Genomic DNA, 22,824 nt, shown 5'->3' with positions numbered 1-22,824 from the left:
GATCTCCAGGTACAACTGCAATGTAAATAATGACTTAGCATAACAATTGCAATTACAGACACTGCTGTAGGCTCTAGTCAGCTAATAGGGCGAATGTGAATTTTTCATAAGATGATAACAATCCCAACAGTCTATAACATGCTTTTTTCTTTTTTTTTCTGAAAATGTATGAACATCTACAACTCATTTTCAATCATCATCACATTCTAAAGAAGTTTATTACCTCTAGTCATGACTCATAAGAGTGGGAAACAATATCGTTACTTCTGCTCCAAGTATAAACAGTACTGACTTAAAAAGCCTTCAGTTTATGTATTCTGAACTGTCTGATTCTCAATCAATTTGAGGGTATCAGAACATATTTACTCTGAAGAATAACAGATGTTTTCATCTTAAGTTAAATTTAAACTCAACATCAATCTCCCAGAGAGAAATGAGATAACACAGGATCTCTTTCAGTCTTTCAGATATGCAAAACTATCCCTGAAAAAAAACAATTCAGAGCTGAGCAGTGATTATACCTAGCCAGTTGAACTAAATCCTTTTCACAGTGGGACTAGCAGCTGCATATCTTTTTTTTTTCCCCCTGTAAATCATATATTCCCAGACAGATGTAGCACTGATCAGCTCAGATGATAAATGAATTAATAAGCTTTACCTGACTGAGGCAACATCTGCTCACATAAGCTCCTTTCTCCACCTTCCTCCCCCACGTTTTGTTGTGTACTCACCCTGCACCCATGCACTCACAAATGTTTGGCACCCCAGGCTTTGTGCCGTCTCCTTCTACAGGGACGGGAGCAATTTCTCCTGCCATTGCACATACTGCATTAGAGCTGGTCTTGGGGTTTGCCCTAGGAGGATGTCCTGATTCATAAATAGTCCAATCTCATATTCCCAAAGTATTGCAACTGTGAATTTTGTAGCAAGAACTACACAAGACAAAAACATCTGAGTCCAGAAACTGTCTTTAAAAGCTTATGTTCTTGGTTCTTATCTAGCAGTTTGTTTTTTAGTGCTTTTTTTATTTCAGTAGCGTTATCCCTACCACAGGGGAAATTGAGGCACAAACTGCCAAACGTTCTCTGTATAAGACTTTCTGCTCCACAGTAAATTTTCCATCACTAGCACAGCAAAACCAGATGTGGCAGTGGAGGGATGGAAAGAGTTTAAGCATGGAAGAACAGAAACAAGGTCTGGGCACTGCGGCGCCTTGGTTGTTTGAGGAAGAAGCAAAACTTGGTGCAGAAAGTCAGACTTTGCAGACCTGTTTTCACATAATCCCAACATTGTTTTGGGCTGGAAGGGACCTTTAAGACCCTCCAATTCCCAAACCCCTGCCATAGGCAGGGACACCTCCCACCAGACCAGGTTGCCCAAAGCCCCACCCAGCCTGGCCTTGAACACCTCCAGGGATGGGGCATCCACAGCTTCTCTGGGCAGCCTGTGCCAGGGCCTCACCACCCTCTGAATAAAGAATTTCTTCCCTTTCTTGGTTTATTTCAGCACTGGGGCCCTGTACGTAACATTTCTTTCTCACTCTTCTTCCAATTCACCTCTGTTCAACCCAAAAACTCTTCTGGTCAGGGGCAGCATCTCCTGAAGGCTGCTATGAGCTTACCCGGTGATGTGAGGAAAGCCCCATGTGCAGGCATTTCCCTCACCATCACCCAGAAGAAGGGACTTTGGAGCCAATGGTTGTAGGAAGCTGCTGCAAGACAATAAATTGCTGAAGCCACATCCGAAGTTTGCTCATGTTAACATTATTGATCATTTTGTGAGACAAGATCTCAAAACATAACACTGAGTAAGGTGATAGGCATAGTCCTTGTGCACAACAGGCTTTGCAAGAACCACATAAGTTTTGAAAGCAGGTTATCCAAAGACCCTCTACTGCAGAAGTGGTGTGAGCATGAGGACAGCTTGCGACCTATCCTTCCTTTCATTCCACAAATATCTCCAATTTCTTTTTTGCACAGTACCTGTACTGCAGTCTTGTCTTCCTTTTCCACTCTGAAATCCCTCACAGCCTCTGCTCCCAGTTCCTGGTGCTCTGCAGCTAGGGGTGCTTTCACAGACAAACAATTTAGACTGGGGATGGTCTGCACCACTAATGCAAATGTTCCTATTTTCAGCATCTCTTCTAGACTATGCCTAGCTATTGTTAGGAAATTAATGGTCAACACTTGGGGACAAGACTTTTCAGCAAGTTCAGCAAGGTGAACAAGTTATCTTTGCTACTGTGAGCTACCCATCTGGCTCCATACTTCTCCCACTATTCCTGTGGGGCTGGGAAATGCTGGAAAATGACCAGTTTCATTTTTAAGGTGAGGTGAATCAGAAAGATGAGGAAGCACAGTTTCTGTTGCAATATACTGGCTGCAGTAGGGGATTTACTCTCATCAGCGATAGCCTGGGTTTCTGTGACCACAAGTGCTGTTGTGAAGAGGCACGTGAACATCTTGAGAGCGTGTCTCCAGAAAAACAGAGGGTGCACTTTTGTAGGAAGGGGCACATAGCATCCTCAAGCTCTGAAAATTTTTGTGCTCCTATAAGGATTTGCAAGAAATCTGGGGACTGACGTACTCCTGAAAATCTTTTCAGTTCCGCTGAGGGATTGGTTACATAATTCAGATAAATGCCAAGCTCCCTTCTCTGCACTTTCAGGATTAAATGTGTACCTTCAGTCATAACATTTTTTCCTATATTTTTCATGCAACCTAATTGTTTCAAGTAAAGAAATCACCTACTATCAAAGCAAAAAAATGTAATTTTACAAACACAGAATTATTTCAAGTTTTCTGTTTGCCAAATATTTTCCTTTTTTTTTTTATGGCTTTAGAATCTCCCTATTTGGGAAAAAAACACATTCCCACAGCTCTAGAAGGAACAAACGTGATTTCGTAATTGCACTTAACCACACCAGGCAAGATGAAAACTTTAATCAACAAAACTTTCTTCTTGCAAGGCATGCTAGAAATACTCTTTTAGATCATGTATCTGGGAGGAGAATAAATGAGTAACTGGTAGAGCTTTATTGCAGCTGCTGTGCAGTTACAGAGAGCACCACAGCTCCCCTTGCAAAAACAGAGTGCAAAGATATCCGTGAATAATTCATTCTGGACTGTTTTCAGCATGAAAACTAGTGTTTGTGCTCCTAACGAACCAGCACCTCCTGGTGCATAAACCTTGTGCCAGTCCACTCAGCTTCAGCAGGTTCCTTACAGACACGTGTGACTGCTGCTCTCCTGGATAACTGCAAGCAGCTCCTAAAGCTCAAGGGCAGGTCCCCTCTCCTCGCAGAGAGGTCTTCTCCCACATCCAACCCTGTCCATGCTATGGCAAAGCAACCCCCAAACGGAGAGATCAAAATAACTTATTAAGAAATAAGCAAGACTAATGTTTTTCAAGGATTTTAAATATATATACATCTTTAGAAACCATGAGAAAGTTGCCCTAGCAACATTATTTCCATTCCCTTTTTGCTCACTGTTTTCTTGCCTGTTTCTCTGGCTTACAATACGCTCAATGAAAGAAGGTTTTGAAAGGGAAGTCAGCATTCAGCCAAATAAAGGTCTGTCTTTCCCCTCATATCATCATGATGCAATCTACAATACCCTCATATCATCATGGTGGAATCTATGATTCCCATCTACGATTAATACCAACAAATTACAAAAGCAAGTTCAGAAACTTTCAAGAACTGGAAAATACTTAATATTCAGAAAAAAATTTTGGACTGGCTTCTGAAGGACAAATGACACTTACATGGGAGGGGCAACTGCCATTCTCAACCTTTTTTCCAGCAGACACGAGCCCAAAATGGAGCCACTATCTCCATGTAAATGCCAATTTTCATTAAGCATACAGAATGTAATGCAGCAGCTAGGAGCTAACTGGAATATAATTTAAGTTGACAGCTCTGAAATCTCTTCCCTTTGGTCAGATCTCATTGAATTTGGCAAATGGACTCAAGAGCTATGAGCTTGCAAGGTAGACAGGTGAACAAGAGGGAAAAATGACAGCATGTCCATTTGCTGCTCTGACCAGAAACCACATTAAAAAATGTAAAACAGTTTCTAGAAAGGCCAACAACTCTCTCACCCCATAGATATCTTGAACTTTCTGCATGTCATGAAAAAGTGGTATCAGTCATATAAACACAAAAATATATTTTAAATGTGATAAGAATACTTCCTGAAACACCCGTCTCTGCACAGCACTGTCTTCTCTTACACCTCATTCAGTGCCCAGACTTCTATCTAATTCAAGGCGAGTATTTCTGACCACAGCACTATATTAATACATTTACATGGTTATTTTAGTTAAAATTTCCATTTTGGCTTCCAAACAACTCTCTCCAGCATGCTTTCATCACCCAATTGCCCAGACAGGCAGGAGGACACATCTCATCATCACAGCCACCGGCTCCCTTACAAAACTTTCACTAAACCTGGGCTTTGCAACGTGGAGGCAAGCTATTTGTACAAAGCTTACAGCATCTTGGATGCACTATACTAATATGTGTCCTGACAGCTGAAGTGCCTGCCAGATGCTTATCTTTCCAAGTCAGGAGATGGACAGCCTTTAACAACTTCAAATCTCTCTCCTTCTCCCCTTGATGTAGCCCACATCTAGGAGTTCAAAAATATTTATTGCTCTCTGTAATTACCTACCAGGAGGAAACTGACAGTGTGTTGACATCGTTTTGCCAGAATTAAAGCCTTTAGGTTTTCTGAGAAAGCATTTAAAACCTTAGTTATTGCTTAGAGATTAGCCAGACTGCCAAATATCCCGGGGTTTTATATATATAAAACTCTATTTTATAGAAAGTTTGAGGTGTTGAGTTTCCTTGCCTTGAAATTTTCCAATACCTTCATGTGACCTTGCCTCAGGGAAATAAAAAGAAATAGAAAGTTAATTCAAAACAGTCTCAGTGAGTGCAGATACGTTCATTTCCCTGCTTCCTTTAGCATTGCCAGACCTGGCAAAGTTCTCCATAAGAGCAAATAGAGTCATCACAGCATCTCATTTGTAATGTATAGCTCCAGACCTACCGTAGTTATCAGGAGCAGATCATCTGACTGTTTCTGTCAAAAAGCAGAAAAAGCTTGTTCCTTTCTTGTGATGGATTAGACTACTGCAGCAACAGGTTGCAGCCCTGAAAGTGAGGAGAGGCTGCTGGAGGTCTCTAGACTGACTCCCACCTGATGCAGTATTTGGATCCCACTGACTGCTGACCCCGTAATGTAAAATTCCCCTTAGAGGTAAGCTGGGCACAGCCCATACCCTCGGGATACAACACTGACAACCCCAGGGTCAACAGAAGACCAACTTGTCTTGGAGAGAGGCAGGATTTTACATATCACATGGCATTTCTGTGGCAGGGCAATTCCTCTTTTGCAATCTAAAAAGACTGTGACAGGGCTTTGGTCAGCCCAATTAAAAGAAAGAGATGGAGGAGAAATAGCCAGAGGGATGCAGGTCTAGGTGGAAAAGCATAGAACCAGAACATGATAAGCAGGTGAAAAAAATGCAGAAAGTGAGCCGTTAAGAAAAAAGTGATGCTGGACAAGAAAAATGTATGGAAAATACCCACACTGCTGTGCCTCACCCTCTACTAGCCATTGAGGAACACTAGCTTGGACAGCTTCTAAAAGAGGACTTGCAACTACATATCAGCCCCATTCTCTGGGCAATGCAGATGTGGGAGGGTATTCCTGGGAGAACACTGCTGATCAGCAGCCCTCCCAGTACTCTTTTTCTAGAGGGGCACAGATAGACACTTCCTTGCCCAGGTGCTGTTGAGCTGGTGGGTTGCAAGAAGATCAGTGAGCTCACTCCCTTCCTCACCACCCTTGATGCTCAGAGTAACTGGCCTTTTTGCAGCTCTTTGTTGTGAGAGTTTTGTTCTCCTGTTCCACTCCTAGAGCAGCCTTCCTTGCATCTTCAAATTATGACTCCAAAATCCTCCAGAATAGATGAAACACATCCCTTGACTGAGAGCAGTGTTTTTGCTTTCCATGAACATTCCTCATTACCCAAAATCTGGCAGGGAGTTTGCAGAGTGTCTTTGGTCTCCTTGGCTTGAGTCCACAGGTTTTATTTGCAAAATATCTGTGGATACTTCTGGTTAGCTTTGCAAAGCTTGAGTGGATGCAAATGAGTCAGAAGCTATTCAGCCTGCTGAGGAACCCTGTGGGTCACAAACGAAACAGGCATAGTGGGACATCAGAAGTGCCTAGGCCAGGCACAATTAAATATTAAGTGATTTGCATTGAAAAATTGAGATTTCAGTTAAGCGTTATTTTGCAACACCAGATTCTAGTGAAACATATGAAGTATTCATCCCACATCTAACATCTAAAAGCTAAATGGATAGCCAAAAATCAATAATAAAACACTGATGTTTGATTTGGTCAGATTGTACTGTGTACATGTTAAACCATGACCTTCTGATTCCCAAGAGAAAGGTAATTTGGATGGCTTACGCCCCCCTCCAGGATATAATAAATTGTTATGTTTTATATATCCTCAGCAGGTTTTCCTGCTCGAGCAGGGCAGCCAGTTCCAGTTTCATCCACTCAACAAACCTTTGTGAGAAAGCAGTATTCCATGAGATGAGGCTTTTCAAATATTCAAAGGTAACCATGAGATCTACCACACAGTTCTTCTCACCTTCCTCTGAAGCCCATTTTTGGTGTCTCTGTAGGTGCAGACACCTTTTCTGGTCACATGCAATATGTCCATAATACAAGACTCATCTTTCCTCATCAGCAAATCAACTTTATCACCTGTTTTGGGGCGATCCTTTCTGTTTGCACTTTTACTTCAAGATCTTTGGTGATTGCGATGTCAACAGGCTCAGAGGAGTTTTAAAAGGTGCCAGCTGATGTCCAAGCATCTGCAGAACTGCCAGACCTGTGTGTTCACAAGCAAACTAGAACATGAGAAGAGCTTAGCATCCATCACATTGTCATGGATGTTTCCAGAATTCACAGAGGTGCTGGAGTCTTTCCCATAGACATTTCTGATTCTACACCTTCAGGACTCATTCACTCAACTCCTCTAGGAATCCAATGACAACAGTGCCCAAAAACACTGAAAATGCCTTGGTAAGAAGCATTCCTCCACTGTTTGAAGGAGCAAACCATTAAAGAGAGGCTGTGGAAATGTGAGTGGGCTGCTCCCTCAAGGAATCAGAAGCCATAGTCATCTGAAGGCCGCCCTTTACAAACTGGAAGTTGTTGTCGTGTCTCTCAATCAGCTGAGGGTTGCTTCCCCTGAAGTGTGAACACCCATTTCAATTAATTTTCCAGCTTGTGCAGCAAATGAAAACCCTAAATCAAGGCAAATGACTCCTATCCATTCATACCGGACATCTTTGCAACTTGATGGACCATAGCAAGAACTGGAGCGACTGCAATATATATATAGTACGAAAAATTAGATTTTATGTGACGGGATTTATTATTCAATTTAGGTTGATAATTATTTATTAGACATGCAGTCATTTAGTCACTTGCCCTCAAGGAGCTGGGATAACATAAAAGCACTTAAAAGTCACATTTACCTTCAGCTTAATTCCACATGCTCTAACATCAGTGTTGTTCATTCTGCTGTAAAAGCACCTTTCACTGTCTTTAACAGACAAGTGTTTTCCCTCCTGCTAGGTGAGAGAGCAGTCCCAGCAGATGCAGGACAGTTCAGCTTTTTGTACTTCCAAATACTTTCAGCTCATTCTGTAAAAACAGCAAAAGCGGGGGAAAAGGTTTGAATCAATACAAAATTAAGTTTATATTTCAATGTTTGAAACAGTCCCAGCTTAAAAGTCAGGATCAAACAATAAGCTTTATGTCTGTTTTAAGTCAACAGCATTAATGAAATCACTTATATTTTACATGCACTAAGCTTTTACTGAACTGACTTCAAATTTCACCTGGAAGCAATATCTATTCTAGGTCATCAGCCCCCACAACTGGACATACACTGCCTGGCTACACAACTTGAAACTTTGAGCTGAATTTCACTGTCAGTTTAGGGACCGACCCTTATAAGCAGCAGTCTGAAATCCAACAATTGCAGGAAAAGGACAAAACATCTGGAGGAGGCAATACTCACCACCCTATCCATAGCGATGACAAAGCAGCACATAATTCAGAAAAAAAGCATTGCAAAGTTATGCTTGCACAGTCAGTGAAGAGGAGGGTGAGGAGACATCAGATAGCAGCCAACAGCTGCATAAAGGGCAGCTAGAGCAACGATGAGCAATGTTCTTAGGAGACGAGGCATCGGAGGGCATCCGGAGAAATTTCTTCCCCAGAAATTCCCCTGGGTGACCAGGGAGGCTGAGAGGAAAATCCCCAGTTGTGGTAACGCTGCAGCTGCCCTGATCTAGCGTTTGCGATATGTGGTTAGATTGCAGATCGCCAGCAGTCCTTCCCACCAACACTTCTGCGAATCTATAATGTGTGATAATGCCTCGCCTTAGCACCCTGCACACTTGCCAGCAGGCAGCATTTTTATCACATCCTGGATCGCAGGGTAGATTTCTAGGTGTACGATGAAGCCTGAACAACATCCGGTAACCAGAGATAGCAAACTGAAGATAAGTTATCTTATTCAAAATAACATTATGAAAAAAATACAGTTTGAAGAATAGAGGGGGCTGTTGGGAATTGGGAGCAAGCCTCAAAAATATTTTAAACAATGAGATTTTGTCAGTTTCCTATTCCCAATTAAACAAAACTTTTTTTTTTTTAGAAAAGCCTTTAAGAAAGACAATGTTCACCCTTAAATATTTTTAAAAGCTTTATAAATGGATTATCTGAGCACAGCAGGCATCGTACTTTTGATAAGTGCAGGATGATATAAGCCTCAGGGAACTTTTGAAGATAGTTCATTCAATAATTCATTCACTTCCCTCTAATACTGCATCGAAGAAAAGTTAAACACTGACTCTGCTTTAATAAGTGAATGAAGGCTCTGAATGCAGATTCCTCACAGGATGAATTCAATTTACCATCTTCCTCAAAGTAATCCGCTGCAAGGCAGTGTCAGGAAAAAGGCTCAGGAGCAAAGTACTGTGCACGTACCAATAGATAACTTTATCACCTAGCACTAGTCCTTTCTGAAATACAGACACTGAGTTTGAAGTGCAGGTACTACAGGTGGTGACTCGTTTTCATATTCTGAAACAGCCTCTAAAGCTCCCTTCTAGGCCAGATAATTGGGTAGAGGTGGTTTTCTGCATGGGGGGAAAGCCTTTCACAGAACTTTCATCGAGATTTTGAGAATTTTTGAGAATTTGAGTGATTCCAGGCAACATTCAAGAGGGTGATGTTGGCTAGAGGAACCTGGAGATTTGAGGACAGGGCACTGCATCCTCGCCTTATAGTTAAGTTTGCAAGCCCCAATGGAACCCCTTGAACAAGGCAGCAGAGGGAAGGCAGGCAGAAAAGCATCCCAGGTCCCTGCTCTGGGAGACAGTGTACTACACACGTAAGAGATGCAAAATCGTGCAAATCGCCTGAAAACTAAGAGAAGTCAAGACTGATATTTCGTAGGTAAAGTATTTCCAGAATAGCTCCTGAAGAAGAGCACCAAGAAAACACTCCACAATACCAAGAAATAACTCCACAATACAGGCCTGTTTTGAGCCCTTTAAAATGGCAGGAGGAAATAAGTGAACCTGTCCAGAATATTCAATAATTTGAAAGTCCTTTTTCCTTCTCTGAAGGGCAGCTCTAGTTTTCAAGCCAATCGGGTGAAGCGGTCATTTTTACACAGTGTGACTTAGAACCTTGAATTTATTTAAGATTAAATGCTTTGAAAAGGTTGTGGTTTGGTTATTTAATGACACTTGATCAACACTGGAAAGCAAGCAGAGAGGCCACACAGAAAAAGAGGTGGCTGATTTTCAGAAACTGATGAAACAGTAAGCGTGAAGGGCTTTGAGGAAGCAGCAGGAGGATGTCCCGTGATGCTCGGAGGTTGCTGTCTGCTCGTCCTGTGCCTGGTTTTGAGGGCTTAGGCATGGTTCTGCTTTTGTTCCCACCACACAGGCATCTGAGCCCTTGCCCACACTTCAACATATTAACAAGGAACTTCTGACATTCAGCATATACCCTGCCTTAAAATGAACTTACACATCTTAGTTGTCAGTCTGGTATAAATAGCCTGGAAATCTACCCAGCCAGGCTGCACCCTTATGCCTGTCCTCAGTCTACAGACACTCTCCTGGGACACGGGTGGACTCTTACCACTTGCTGCATAGCCCTGTGGACTGTAGACGTCCCAACAGTGACTTTAGTGAACACTCACTGCTTTTAATCCTTAGAGCACGTCCTCTGTCCTTTGGTCCTGCGTGAGATTTTCAACAGTTTGTTGTATTTGGACACCATAATGTTTCCCCCATTAAGACTGGAAATGCTGAGAAATAATTTAGGCAAGTAAGGGTGCTGGTGAGCTCCTATACCTGTTGACATAAATATGTTAAAGCTCCTGAAGAAGTCAGTGTCACCAAAAAGGACTTTGGCTCAGCCTTTCCTTCACATGGGGCAGCATGCTGTGTGCCACACATCTGCTGAGGTCTGCTTTCAGGCATTTCACATTCCCCGGCACAGCCTTCAACAGATAATAAGACCTATTAAGAAATGTTTGTGGATATTTACGAAGGCTTTTGATGTCCAAGTCAAATTTTATATAAGTGGATGTTTATATGTTCATTTCTTTTCTTCCTATGTAGGAAAGCCCAGAATTAATTCTCTTGGGACCGATTTTGATTTAGCTTCGACAACTCCATTATCGAATGTAACTCTGCTGACATACAGTCGAATAACATTTGCTGTTACAGCTGCAATATATCTTGCTTGTGAGATCTGCAGATCCCTTGGAAGCAGGAGCACTGCTGTTTTGATTCTGATCAGGGATTCTGCACAGTCTTTCACCACCAGGGCTCCATAGCCCCTTTCAGTAAAGAAGTAGGATTATGAGCGTCATACCCAAGCTTATGATTTCCTCAGCCTAGAACTAAGGTGAGCCTGGCTGAGACAGCTCCTGACCTTCTGCTTCATTCCTGCCACATCCAAGGCCATGACAATACTTAGAAAAAAAAGATTCTAGTTTGAGAACTTATTCAGGAAAATTTGCAGAATCACTGATTAACTGAGGAGTCCCTAGTCCAACTTGATGCTCAAAGCAGGGCAGCTTCAGAGCTAGAGCAGGTTGCCCATGCCCTTGCCCAGTCAAGTTTTGAAAATATCCAGTGATGAGTATTTCCCTCTTCATACTTCTTCCCTTTGTTTTGCCTGAATACAGAAATTTTTCAAGTGGTTCCTCATTAATACATTGCAAACCACCAGAACAGGCAGTTGGAGGGTTCTTGCAATTCACAGCCATCCTACTGACCCTGTTAGAAGTGCTGATTCATTTGTCACTAGTCACATGCTTCCAAAGACAGCTCTCATTTCTCAATTTCTAAGACTGTTTAAGATTATCAAAATGGATGTTAAGAAAAAAATGTCATATCCAGCTTTCAGCGAAGTAATGGCAATATTCCAATATAATTCAATATGTGTCAGGCAAGTTTCCAACACCAGAAAGCCAACATGGGCTAAAGAAATTCCTTAATAAATATTTCTATACCACAGATTTTTTTACAGTGTACTAAGGAGAGCTCCAAGAAGTCTTAATGTCAGGCTACAGCACATCACTCTGGTGAGAAGTCACCATTTTCTTATTTGCAGTGTCTGTCCAATCTAACACCTGAACTCAGAGGGGTGATCCAAGGACAACAGATTCCAGTACAACTTGTTTTGCTGAATTTGACATATCATCAATGAAAAGTACCATCACTAAAATAAAGCAAATGGTTAGAGCTGTACCAACAACAGCAAGGAATCTGAGAATTAACGCCATGTTCTCCCAAGTCAGTCTCCAGTGCCAAACCCCAAATACACTGTCCTACTGAGACTTTTCCTTTTATCCCACAGGGGGGAGAAAAATATTTCTGGCCTGAATGAAAAATAAAGTGGCTTTAGCATGAGACAATACGGTTTTGTCTCTTCCAGTTCAGCATTAGTCCCTGTGCAGAAATTTCAGCCACACTCAAGATGTTCAGTGAAGAGCTGCAATTACCAAAAAAAAAGAAAACGTGGACACAATGAGTGATGAACCAGCAAGTGCAATGAATGTTCCTGTCCTAGAAACCTGGAAGCATCAGGAAAGACAGCCTGTGTGAAGTGGTTCCCACCCTCAAGATAATTGCTAGCTAGAAGTACCATCACCAGAAGACAGTGGGTCCTAATGAGCTCTTTCTTCCAGCAGGTTAAAGGTCCTTCTTCCAAAAGAGAATTAAAAACTGATGCTTTTTTCTCTGTGATTTCTTTTTCCTGGCTGTTACTGTGAGTACAGTCAGAGCAATGGACAAATCTACAGTGCTTGGCAACTTCAGAGCAACCCAGCATGTCTCACTGGAGAGAGACAGACCTGTTTGGAGCTCAGCATCTGGTAACAGGGTAAATTTTGGTGGTCCAGGTTGTGATATGTTTGATGTCACACTCAAACTCTGATGTTTGAATTTCTTGAGGTTTTATAATAAAATAAATACTCCTATTTCCCGAGTGTACCTCCATCTTCTCTACCACCACTGTTTCGTGCTAGTTCTAATCCTGGAGCACTCCAACTCCAAACATGTCCAGACACACTGAGAAGACTGAAATCACATGAGATCTTTCCATGATTTGGATAAAGGTATGATAATACGTACTAGCAAGAAAAATCTAGTAAGGTTATTAAAGGGCATAGATCTGGGAAATACTGCAGCTAGCTCACTAAAGATGTCTGCTTGTTGTTCAGAGACAGCAGCATGACAAAGCATCAGGTTAAATATAGTATTTGAGAGAGAAAAATCTCACGGTGACAAGAGTAAGAAATCCATGCCAGCAAAATACAGTCATTAAGCTGCACGCATGCATTGCCAGGGACAGGACACAGCATCTTCCGCCTCTCACCGAGCTCTTCAGCAGTCAGTGCAAGAAAAAACCTCCCTCGCTGAGGCGAGAGCATGGTTTCTGTCTTCCCCTGGCAAGCCAAGGCAGCTCCTCTCCTGCCAAGCTCTGAGCCTCCCTCCAGCAGAGGGGAGTGCAGCCTGTTCAGCAGGAGCCGCCAGGAGCTCCAGGAGAAGGGGAGAGCTCGACATTTGCACTTGGGACGATGCTTTCCTCTTGCACAAATATTTTTTCTCACCTAACTCAGCGCTGGAGGGAAAGCAGGCTGAGGTTAGCAGGTTTTCAGAGATGGTGAAGCTTGGAAAGAAGCTGGTGCTAGATGAGAAATTTGCTACAGGTCAGTTTTCCCAGCTCACAAAGATTTGCAAAGAACTGGTTGTGTATTTCAATTCTGAATTGGTTGTTTATAGAGCCAAATTAATATGTTTGCAAACTCCTTTACTAGATGCAATGCATGGTTCAGCCTAACTCTGCCCATCTTGCTTTTCTGCAGAGCACCTGATCTCTACACTTCTGCTCACACGAAATTTTGTGAGCAGTTTTTTTGTATGTTCCCGTAATAGATTCGCATTTTCCTCTTGCTACTGCTGAAAGTGTTCCAGAAAATTTTTACTTCCCTCTAAAAAGATATTAAACAGCAACATATATACTTTAACTTACATCCTTTTGGTGTGAGCAGGTAAGCACATCTGTCACAGCACAGCCTTCTCAGAGAGCAATAATCCATGTCAGTGTGGCTGAGGTCACCGCTAAAAGTTTTGTGGAACAAAAAACAGAAAAAAATGAGAGAGCCAAGTGCAAATAGACACACTTGCACAATCTTCCTTGGCGTTCTCATTCTCAAAATGCATTTGAGATTTAGTATTGAGCTGTATTGTCTCATTAATGGTCTTTCAAGATCACATTTATCCATATCAATCACCATAATTGCCACACTGTAAAGAAATCCTATTAGAGTTCTGGCTGCCTAGATTTCACAGTTCAGTGCTAGAAAGAGCCTTTAACAAAATGTACAAGTAGCCTAAAATTCAAATGGGTCTAGGAGAAATTGCCTTTGCCCTTGGGTTCATTTTTTTAACTCCAAATGGGACCTGAAGACCCCTTTCCTCCAGACCCGTGGGGCTGGTCTCTCCTTTAAGTTTCTTCTCCACCACCCAGAACCACACTTCTGCCCTGCCTTGTCTGTTTTCCCAACGTGGGCTCAGCTCTCCACCTCACAAGGCTCAACGCAGACTTTCTGATTAAGTAAACCAGGTTGTTCCCAAGGGAGTGCAGTGTCAGCAGATTTGGACACCAGCTGCAGTAACCTCAGTTTCGCTTTGCTCCGGAGGAGCTGGCAGTGGATCCAGCGCATAAACATGTTTGCCAGACTCGTTCACTAGTGAGGGTAAGAGGAATTGACAGCTCTCACAAGAAATATACGTCAGGAAAGCAAGGATGCTATTAATATGGAAAAGGTAGTAAAAGTAATAAGCCATATGGAACAGCTACCAGACAGAAATCAGGTCCATCAGCAGAAAAACAGAAGCAGCACAATTTGTTCCTCTGTCTCCAGATGCAGGCCTTGATGCTAAATTATTGTACCATGAAGAGAAGATTTATTTAGCTATTCCAAAGGTGTTTAACCTTTCTAAAATTTACAGCACATTTTAAGTTATATTTCTCACACAGATTATGGAAAGAGATGCTATGGCTCCTGGAGTCTCTCCCAGTTCAAAGTAAAACTACAAAAGTCCCCAGGAATGCATATATAAGTCTGCCCATCACAAAGTTGCTCGTTTGTGTGTTCGTTAGATGGGTTTTACTGTGTTTTTTTTGTTTTAATGAAATGTTTCTTTTGTCCACAGGATGTCTGTCTTGTTCAGACCTGACGGATGAAGGTCTCTCCTCTAGTTTAAAATTCAGCATTCTGCACTCTCTGCAATATTGTAATGCTGCTTAGCACAAAGCTTACTGTGCAGGCAGATGTGCTCATTTCCACCAGCCTTACAGTAAGGTAGCCTAGAAAAACCAAGGCCAAATTCCTTAAACCAGCAGCAGTCAGGGACCACCGTCCACCAGGAAGCTCTAGGGAATCCTATTTCAACCACTGCTCATCCAAGGGACTAAAAGGGCAATTGTTTTCCTCAAAGGTACACGAGACCCCATCTTTTTGAAAGCCCTCCCCCAAAATTTGGCTTCTCATGGGAACTGGCCATGAGACACTTGCTGGAGTCCTTCCTCAACCTTGCTTTTGAAGCAGCTGCTGCTGGACACTGACAAGAGGCACATCACAATACAGCAACCCCTACATGGTTCATTTGTGAGCCTGGCAGCCGGCTCCATCCTTCTTCCAATTTCCTCTTTAAGCAGTCAAATAACTCATCTGCTCTGCGTACACGCTCCTGGCTCATCTGCCACCCACCACACAGAGCAGGGACAATTTGGAGGACATCTGCTCTGAACACATTCGCCTGATGCTGAATGATGGAGCTTAGCTTATACCGACAAAGACAGACTTTTTGAAACTTCCCAGGTTGAAGACTAGCAAACATACAAGAGGCAAAATTGTCCATATCAAGCAAAGGGATAAGATAAAACAGCTGAGTGTTTTTTCCTCCTTTGCACCACATTGGCAGCGAGCAAAACACGCACCAGGTTTGCTTTGCAAGTGAAGCACTTCACAAAGCGGATCAAAGCACTTCCCAAATCTCAGCAATAGTATGGATCATTTCCGAGTAACACATCCCATGGAGCGAACTACTCCTTGCAGGTTTGCACCAGCCAAAACAGGATTAGCAAGCGGTAGAAATAAACAGAAATTTTCACACTTCTGAAAGCAATCACTGCTAGAATAACTCACAACGTGCAAAGTGCCTTCACTCCGGAAGATACCTAAGCTCAGGAAAAAAATGCACGCAATGGGATCCCACGCCACCAAAATGCCATTGCTTTTGAGGACAACCACTGAAACTGTTAAATCACATTTTGCATTCTTGTTCCAACTCATTCAGGGACACATGGAAAAAGCTGACTGCAAGAGACCTTGTACCTGGGCTCTTGAGGTTGTATAGAACAAAACAGACTTTATTGTCTCAAATAATGTTGCAAATATCTCAGTGCCATCTGTCCTTGTAAGCTATTACCATCAGTACCCTTTGCAGGGATTACAGCGGAGAATCCAACAAAAAGGAGGGTCCCAACATGCCTATTTCTGTAAATTCACATAATGACACAGCCCTCCTCTGAACAGCTTGAAGCACAATAGCAGGAAGGAAAATGCAGAGAGAGAAAAGCTATTTTTTTAAGAGGTATACAGACCAGAGAGATTCATTATAAATCCGCCTGCATTGTGTGATCACATGCTGCCAGTAACAAATTTGAGGGGGGATACCAGACTAGCACCTCTTTCTCACTATATTTACCTGGCATCTTAGCCACAATAGCTATTATCAAGTTAAATAACCTCTGACAGATCATCTCTGGATGAGGTTCCTAATTTATTGATTGAATGATCGATTGAAGCATCTTCTGTCAAGGAGCTTCACAGCTTCTTTATGCAATGCATGGGAAAGGATCGTTCCTTCTATTTTAATGTTTGTGGTTTTTTTTTTCCTTCAAGTATTTGAACATTTTTCAGTTATTTACTCATTCCCTGTTCCTATTTGTGAACAGAGAGGACTTGATCGCAGCCCTTTCAGTTGTTTTCTTCCCATTTGAATAAGAAATTATTAATAATTCTTTTTAATTCTTCATAATTCTTATTAATAATAATAATTGAAATTCTTAAAAGAGTATTTGCCCAAATTTTGGCTCCCAGATCTCCTCTTCCCATCCCTTCATTGCTCCCATGATATTCTCCAAGACAGAGTGAGCAAAGGTTCGTGCCATGTGTAATTCTGAGGCACAGGTGGGATTTGTACAGCAGTATAATGGTGTCATTTGGTTTCCTCTGTATATCTTTCCTAATAATTACTCACATCCCGTTTGCCTTTTTTGACCATGCTGAGATGTGAACTGATGTTTTCAGACCTATACACAATACCTCAAATCCTTGGATCCTTTTTTGTGAGTGGTGCCTGATAATTTAGAGATCAACAATACATAAGCACACTGAAGATCCCCCCCCCCCCAAAGATATTTTGCTGTTAAAGTGAATTTTATTTGCAAGCCCTTTTTGCAGTTTTCAAGTCAGTTTGGGCTATCCTGAAAAGATCTGTGTCAGCAACAAATTGGCTGTCTCCTCGATCATTTTAAAGACATGCAGGAGATTCCACAAACAACCACTCCCCATGGAGAAAATCAGTGCTTATTCCTCCTCTACCTTTTAAAACATTTATTAATATGCAAAGGACTTTCCTTCTAGCTTCATCACAAATCTATTTCTCATTCTCATGCCCCCACTAATTCTGTTCATTTTTATGATTTCTGCTAACATGCCTGGGAATCCCCTGCAAAACCCAGTGCTACCACCAAGCTTGGAGAACACCTTTGAGCCAAACCGAAGACTCTGGAGTCTTCAGAGGTTGGTTCACCAACCTAGTGCAACTCCATTTAATTTTCCTCCTTTACCAGAGAACAGCGGTGTAGTTTTAACAGCCTGCCATCATGGAGCTCTTTCAGAACATTGCTCAAATTACTGGTGTCTTTATTCTAATTTCCTTCTTAGGTAGGACACGCAAATCTGATTAGTTTCATCAACAAAAGCTTCTGTCTCTTAGCATCTGCCCTTCCCCACCTCCAGAGATAAGGGAAAATTTTTAAACCTCTCAGAAAGTCAAAGTTCTTAATCAACAGGGGGAAAAATATACAGTAAAAGTTAGCAAGGGAAGAGCAAATGAAGTGGCTGTACTGGAGAACATATGTTCCTTCTGAAGAGACACTCAGGCTGATGCCAACAGCACACCGGCTGCTCCCATGCTTGTCACAGCACAGTTTGACTCGGTTCCAGGCAGATAGGAAGCTTTAGCAGGATCACACTGCAGATTAGCTCTGCAAACGAAGTTGAAATTATTAAGAATCTGTCACTGCTTCCAGATAAACTTGAAGCACAGATGTAAAATTGCTTGCATGTTTTTAAACCAGAATCCTTACACTTCTGGTAACCGTAAGAGCTCAGACCGCTATGAATAGCTCTGTGGGCTTGAAAAGGCAAGGTTAAGCCAGAAGACCTTTCCAGACATAATGCTAAGGCTAGGGTTTAGGTAAAAGCTAATACCATTGCAAGAAGTGTATCTTTTTATGCAGATATTTTTAATTGCTAAATCTGAAGATATCACATCTTCTCATCTGAACTGGCAAGCATAATGCCATAGAAAAAAACCAAGCTACATGATCACTTAAGTTTTCCTGGTGGAATAACCTTGGTCATAACATATGTTTGTAACCTGCCCACTAACCCAATACATGACACTGAATGATGTCTCCCTAAGAGATGGCTGGTTATCAAATACGTGCTACAATAGGCCGCAACAGGATTTGCTGCACTTCTGTGGCTACATGTAGCCATAAAAGTTAGGAATGGGCGAACTCAGGAACAAACTGTGCTTTGTACACGTGGTCAACCTCCTCGCTAAAGCACCCGTTTGACTAGAAAGAGCACCAAAACCACCCTCCCAACAGCACATCCAGACCACCTGCACCAAGCACCCAGCTGCTACACAGCAGGGCAGCAAATAGCCTCCAGCTGACAGACCATCAAGAATTAAAAGGTGCCCACTAAAACCTTCAAAAAGATGGCCTTAAAATGACTGAAGTTATCTGAAAGCCAGCTGTTTCAGCTTTTCTAGACAAGCCTCAGTATGCCACTATACTCAATAAACCATAAAAACTAATTCTTTCAGCTTTTGTTCTCTGGCACCCATCCACATATTCTCAGCTGCTTGTGCTATTTAATCTCCTAAAGTCAGGAGATGACACCAAGGAGGCTGTGGCACAGCAACACTGTTAACCAAGGATAATTGTTGGGAGTAGCCAGGCAGGGAGTCAAACAGAAATTGCAAGTGCTTTGCCAGCAGAGAGCAAGGATATCAGCAAAGGTGCCAACTCAGCTAGCCAGGTTCTCCAGGCTGCAAGTGATCAGAAGCAGGCTTTTTCAGAGTAAAGCACAAAAAGAAGGTTAAGAGAAAAAAAAGTACGTGTGGTAAACTTTTACAAAGGGCTTTTGTTAGGTAACATCACTTTCGTTAGTGGCAACAACATACTCAGGAATAGGCAGGGTAGGACACCGGAGTGAGAGCTCATCTGGAGAGGCCTCCAGGCTGCAGTCCTGATCTGTATGCACAGGCAGACTAGCATACAGGAAGATGCATGCTGAATTCCCCTTTTCTCACTACATCTTCAACAGTATTTGCAGCACAAGATCCCTGCCCCATAGCCCTCACATTCTCTTGCCACAGAGCAGGCATGCCACACAGCACCAAACAAATATAGCTTTGGAAGGCACCAGGTCTTCCCTTCACACCCATCCCATCCACTGTAACATGGGAATGACCAGGCAGGGAGTGGCAAGTCTAGAAACCCTGCTTCTTCCTTCCAAGAGACAAGTTTCTCCAAAAGCCCAACTGTTTTTTGTTTCAAGCACTGTGAACAAGACATGCTACTCAGGGCTACTATCTTTACTACAGTAAAACAAGTCCAGTTCAGGAAAACAATTAGTATCACGTGAGTCAATGGACTGCTTCAGGGAGGCCTGGATAAAATATTGATGCCACATAAGTGTGGCACTAGCATTGTCATCAAAGGTATAGGCTCACCAGAGCATCAGTATTATAAACAAATCGGTACCACTATTGCATTCCCTTGTATTCAAAGGCCTTGTTAACCATACGTGGGCAAACCACTATTTTTCAAGGACATTTTATGCATAACTCAACACTCATTCTGTGAAACTTTCTCCAGCAGCCATCCTGGTGTGAAACAACACACTCAGCCCTGCACCCTGGACAAAGCAGAGGCCATGGGCATTTCCTGAAAGGCAGCATGCTGATCACACACTACTGCCTCTTTTACTGGACCTGACCTTTCTTCAGCTCTCATGATGGTGCACGATTTGGGTGTAGCATTTGGATTTAAAATGGCATCGAAGAGCAACAATATGATTCCTGCAGCTCCTGTGGGCCACAGATGCTACCATAACCTTCAGCAACTCAAAGTTGATTATATGCTTTATGCCGATACAACTCTCCACATGAAAACTGAAAAACAACTCCAGGGACAGATTAAAATCCTGCTATATTTAGGACAAGTAAGAATCACGGTATGGTTGAGGTTGGAAGGGACCTCTGGAGGTCCTCTGGTCCAACCCCCTGCTCCAGCAGGGACACAGAGACAATCCCATGCAGGGACACCGATAATCTCAGTAGAAGAGAGCTCACAGTTCTGCACTGAGTGTGGAAGCACCAGACTGCTCAGAAACTCAGAAGAGCTTTGGAAAAGCTAGTGTTACCTTGGTGACTGGCACGAGGTATTGTCCTTGACAATAGCATTTAAGGCAGGCTGTTGCATATCTAAAGCCTAGGCTGTCCTACTTAATGGTCAGAAAAGGCACAGGGGATTTTTTAATTTCAGATTTGCCAAGCTGCTATTTCAATGAATAACCTGGCTAAAAAGGCACACTAACCTTTCCAATTGCTATGCAGACTGTAGCATCTCCCAAAGCTCCAACCCCAAACTGCCTAATTTTAGGCAGTAAGATCACTCATAACATCAGCAAGCTTAGGAAAATGGAGGGCCAGTTCTGAGACTTTTATGCTCTCTTGGAGATGTCCCACCTCCTTCCCCACCTATCATCTCCTGGGGATGATGCCCAGCTGGGGAGTGGAGCAGCCCACAGATGAGAGCGAATGGGCATTAGCTGTGTATGGATAGCGTCTTGGTCTGGGGCTATACCCTACCACTTCCCATGCAACTCCTTAGTTCATGCTTGATTTAATATTTTTTCATGTGTTTGCAAGCCTATTGCCACTAGCTCCTTTCAGCTACAGCTTGTACCCATCTCTTTAGAGAGAATGAGGACTTAAATGCCACTTTGCAAATGTTATCCAACTATCGTTGCCACAGAAAGGAAGGGGGGGAGAATGATGCCTCTGGCTGCCCTGGGCACTCTCCCTCCCAAAATACAGCATCTAAAGCCCCCCTTAGGCAGAGGCTCAGCATGGAAAATTTTAGCCCCATAGGTGAGCATCCCAGAAAGTTATAGGAAAATGAAAACAAAAGTGATTGAATGGAAAGTGGTTTATGACCTCAGTGCCAGGAGATACTACTGAAGCCCAGAGCAGGGATTACTTGTCACGGGGTGAAAGCAATCTTTCTTACACCACTCACAAACATTAATCAAAGACCTTGGAAAAGTTTGATTTATAGATCATGTATTCCCAACAAGCATGTATTTTTTATTATCCATCAGAAAACATCCATACAGATGACACACTGCAAAACTAGAGATGTCAGATATTTATTTTTGCAGTCACTAGATGTAATGTTATTAAGCAATCCAAAGGCTGCATTCAAGAACAATAAAAATAAATTCCAAATTAGTTAAAATGAATGAATTCATAATAATCACCACTAAAGTATCAGGTGATCAATCTCTGTCTCCTCCGCTTTTCAGTCCTGAATCTTAAACTAGCAGAAGAAAAAACACTGCACAGGATTCACTGGGGTAAGTCTGGAGGCAGCCCGCTCCCATGACAGAAACGCTTGGCTCTGTGCCTCTGCCCTGGGCCTGCCAGTAGGTAAGCAGTAGGTGTTAGTTCCAGAGACATTCTCTGTCAAAATCTTGGTCTTGGAAATCGCAAAATAATTGAGATGGGGAGGGGCTGTGGTCCAATTTGGGTGAGGTTGCTCAGGGCTGTGTCCAGGTGAGGTCTGAGTCGTCCCAAGGGTGGAGATCCTACAGCCCCTCCAGGCCTCTCTTCCAGTGGAGGAACCACCCCCATGGGGAAAAAGGGTTTCCTAACATACCTTCTTAGTTCCCTCTGGCTGCTGGTAGCTTCCCCTTTTTAATGCCTCAAGAAAAGAGCAGGGTTGCTGGGGTCACTGCACGCATAGTGAAGGCCTGAGTCTCCCAAGGTGAGCGTCTTCTGGGTATCATTACTGGTTAGCAGTAGTGGGATGATGACGGCTGTCTCTGAGGGCTGAGATGCTCCTGAAATATCCTCCTTTGAGGAACATCCTCCCACCCACAAATGCATGGTTGGTGGTAGGTGCAGTGGGGTCACTTCTTCACCCAGGGCCAGGCAGCTCTTTCATTTCTGAGCAGCCAGAGGCCACCGTTTGATCAACTCACCGCAAAACCAGGCGCAGAGGCATACCCAGACAGTACATAAGGAAGCAGCAGCCAAAATCAGATCCGTCTTTCCCCTTTCTGCCCTCCAACTAAGAGTGAAGCAAACATTTTGAGCAGATATTCTTGCGGAAGGCAGAAAAATTAGGAAACCTGATCACTGGTTGGACATGCTGCATGGGACTGCTGCCCTGAGAGTCTGGGGCTGGTTTAGACCCCTGAGAGCATGCAGGAAATTATTAATGATAATCTAGCAATTATATTAATTGTATATTGCTCCATCCTGTGTTGTATGAACTGTATTAACAATATTAAGTGGCAATGTGTGAAGTATAAGCAGTATTATCCAGAGGTAAGGAATTCTGTGTTCTCCTCTGCTTTCCTCACTCTTGCCAGAGAGGCAGTGAAGTAGGAAGCCACTCATGGAGACTGGAACAACTCTTACTTGTCCTGAGCTGGAGCAGGAAAACAAAGGCTCAGGGTGCCCCCGAGCTGTGCACTTGCAGCTTTATGGCATTTGTGCTGTGAGCCATTTAATGCTTTCAGTGG

At 42.8% G+C, this 22,824-nt stretch overlaps 1 long non-coding RNA gene across 1 annotated transcript in view; it reads right to left on the bottom strand.

The window, feature by feature from the left end:
• Positions 1–20,698, bottom strand: part of LOC125180109 (uncharacterized) — a 69,382-nt gene extending 48,684 nt beyond the window's left edge. Inside the window, exons 1-3 of the long non-coding RNA XR_007158369.2 lie at positions 20,611–20,698; positions 13,671–13,759; positions 7,574–7,742 (exon numbers count right to left, since the gene is read on the bottom strand). This is a non-coding gene — a long non-coding RNA (uncharacterized lncRNA). The remainder of the gene's footprint in view (positions 1–7,573; positions 7,743–13,670; positions 13,760–20,610) is intronic.
• Between the last annotated feature and the right edge of the window lie 2,126 nt (positions 20,699–22,824).

The sequence above is a fragment of the Anser cygnoides genome, chromosome 3 (assembly GCF_040182565.1).
Source record: "Anser cygnoides isolate HZ-2024a breed goose chromosome 3, Taihu_goose_T2T_genome, whole genome shotgun sequence".
Lineage (NCBI taxonomy): Eukaryota > Metazoa > Chordata > Aves > Anseriformes > Anatidae > Anser > Anser cygnoides.
Note: the sequence above shows the minus strand (reverse complement) of the source record. Positions and strands in the feature narration are given on the sequence as shown.